Source organism: Myotis yumanensis, unplaced genomic scaffold (assembly GCF_028538775.1).
Source record: "Myotis yumanensis isolate MYYU_CA2020_CCGP unplaced genomic scaffold, mMyoYum1.0.hap1 SCAF_6, whole genome shotgun sequence".
Lineage (NCBI taxonomy): Eukaryota > Metazoa > Chordata > Mammalia > Chiroptera > Vespertilionidae > Myotis > Myotis yumanensis.
This window is the reverse complement of record NW_027223757.1, coordinates 72,041,214-72,044,362: the sequence shown is the minus strand read 5'-3', so window position 1 is coordinate 72,044,362 and position 3,149 is coordinate 72,041,214. Positions and strand designations below refer to the sequence as shown.

Genomic DNA, 3,149 nt, shown 5'->3' with positions numbered 1-3,149 from the left:
AATGTGATCAAATGTTGGCCTGAGTAGTATAAGAAGACCAGACCAGTTGCTCTGCAGCTGTTACCTTCAAACTCCATTTCCCATCAGAGGTTGAGGGTGGGGGAGAAAGGACTGAAAAGCCCCATTTCACAAAAACATGAGTCCACAGAACTTCAGATTTCCTGAGAGAACCACAGGGATTCAAGCTCTATGAATGACCTCAGAAATTCGAGCTTCCTTGTGGATGGCTGCAGGATAGCAGGATGTCTATAAGAGCCATGGATATGGATTCTTTTAAGAAATCAATCACTTTGGGTGATCAGATTGTATTACAACAGACAAGGCATGGCCTTTCTCCTGGTAACCTATTTATTTTTTTCCTCCTGTGTTTGTTAGAGTCTATACTCAAGGCGGGGACACTGGTAGACAGAGGGATATTATTTAGACCTAACAAATGGCTCTTTTTCTTGAACACTTTGATGGAATTTTGTTTGTTTGTTTTAACTTTGAGGCTTATTATTGCTTTTGTACAGAAAAGAGGGACAGAGTTCTGATTCTTCTTAATAATTTTACCATATCTTGATAGTTGTTCTAGATTAGCTAGCACATACCTTCACATAAAATAATAAAGATGATGATGATAATGATGGTGACATAATGTTTTTGGCACTTAGAGTATTTATTAAAGAAAGTGGATAAAATCATACTTTTGTACTTGCTCAACAAATTACTACCCAATCTAAAAAATCCATATCTTTTTATTTTATTTTATTATTATTTTAAAACCACATCTTTTTAAAAGGCTTAAAACACTGTAACAATAATAACATAACAGGCTAGCATTGAACACTTCACATGTACCAGGAACTTTTCCGAGGGCTTATCTCACTCATTACAACAGCCCTTTTAGGGAGACATTATTATTCTCATTTTAAAAATGAGGAAACACAGGTAGAGACAGAGTAACTTCTCAAATGTCACACAGTAAGTGGCCATGTTCGAATTCAAAACCCAAACAGTTTGATACCAGAAAGCAAATATATACAATTTGATAGAAAGCTAAAGACTTGCTAAAAGCTTAGAGAAAAATTAACTTACTTCAAATAAAAATCTGTGATAATATCATTAAAAAATTATGCCTTTTCTTTAAGTTGAGTTAGTACAGGTCCTTGTTAATAACAGCCTCTCTTAGTTGGAGGTCCTTGATACACTACCAATTTTTTTATAGGGCTAGTGGACATGATGTGGCTCTCTACAGTTTCTTCCCATCAAAACACTGGCATTCTGGTTTGTTTCAAAGTTGTATTTTAGATTCAAAGAACACATTGAAAAATTTGTTTCCTTTTTGCACCCACCTTCCTTTGATGCTTCCTTCACAGGCAACACATCTGCTGTTGGTTTCTTCAAAGGGAATTTTCACAGAGAAATTAGAAACTTCATCTCTGATATCACTGTTAGCAATAATAATTTCAAATACCGTATTTGCCAGAGGATCAAGGCCAATTTTAAAAATTAAAGTAATAGATTGTTCTTCCAGAACTGTTTACTCATTTATTCCTTTGCAATAATTTCTTAATTCTTTGTAGGCTTATTCTCAACCCTTGATAAAATGCTGGTACCATCTGTAGAAAAACTACCAGTGATTTTCAGACATTATACCATTCAGAGTTAGGACAGAGGTATTTAAAGTCATATCTACAGGATCATTTCCTGGTTCTTCTAGGTGTATCTTAATAAAATCTCAACAACAAAAAAATTACAGGCTCTATTAATAGCCAGAAGAGTGGTCCTATTTGGGAGACACTTCCACAGTTTAGAATGGCACATTCAAAAGAGCTTCTGGCTTGAAGATATAGGATCAACTAAAATTTCTTGAGGTGTCTTGATGACATTTTAAAGGTGTGTTGGTAATAGAACTATCAAGCTGTAATTTCATTCTTGCTTTATAACTGTGTTTAACTCTGAATCTGCTGGAATGGTTGGGAGTTCATTCTCTATTCTGCAGGTATTTTTATTTAGTGCCGCTTCTATTTTTCCAGGAGATGGTTCTAGGGAAGAACATGCTGAATCATATAATTCAGGAGGTATGTTTCTCTTCTATTAGTCCTGTTATTGTCATCATCACCATTATCATCATCACTGAACGAAATGACTGAATCAAGTCCAACCAACATTTTTTTTTTTTGGTCAGTGATGATCATTACAAAGCTATTACCTGGTATGTTGATCTCTATTTTTTCTCTTGTGTGTACTGATGTACAGAACATATTTCTTTTTTTTCTTTATTAAGGTATTACATATGTGTCCTTATCTCCCCATTACCCGCCCCCCATGTCCTCAACCCCTAGTGTCTGTGTCCATTGGTTATGCTCATATGCATGCATACAAGTCCTTTGGTTGATCTCTCCTCCTTCCCCCTCCTCTCCCTTGCCTTCCCTCTGAGGTTTGACGGTCTGATAGATGCTTCTCTGTCTCTGGATCTATTTTTGTTCATCACTTTATGCTGTTCATTATATTCCACAAGTGAGTGAGATCATGTAAAATTTATCTTTCTCTGACTGACTTACTTCGCTTAGCATAATGCTCTCCCGGTCCATCCATGCTGTTGCAACCGACATTTGACGCAGAGGGCAGAGGCGACAGATAGGCACTACAGTGACATTTCTGTGGTACTTTCCTCTCAATTTCAGGCTTCAGTTATGATTGGAACTCTTGTTTTCTTCATTATAGGGACAACACCTTGGGGCCAATTTAATCCTACAGGATTAATTTCATTTTTTTAAGGCAAGAAGTGGGCATTGTTTCCCTTGAGCTGCTGATTTTTACCACTCGTATCTGTGTATTAGCATGATGAAAACGTCCCCCCTGAAGCCTCCAGACCGTAATGCTGTATTTTGTGGATTTTTAAACTTAATTTCGAACTCTTGCTCCACATGTTAAAACCAGTTACGTGGCTTTCCCAAATTTTAAAACTTCCAGTCTTGTGTCTTCCACATGCCTTCAAGGTGAAATCACTGGCATGAGCAACAATTTGGGGTGGCAGTTTGACTTCCAAAGACTTCATCTCCCTGTGCCTCCCTGGCTCTTGGGACTGGACATCTTCCTCCTCCCATGAGCCGCTTTCTCCTTAATTGGCAGCCCAGGTGCCACGCACGCGCACGCAGGAGGGG

General features: G+C 37.7%; 1 pseudogene; it reads right to left on the bottom strand.

Moving 5' to 3' along the window:
* Window positions 1-1,151: 1,151 nt before the first annotated feature.
* On the bottom strand, window positions 1,152-2,153 carry LOC139012888 (sentrin-specific protease 6 pseudogene; annotated as a pseudogene).
* Between the last annotated feature and the right edge of the window lie 996 nt (window positions 2,154-3,149).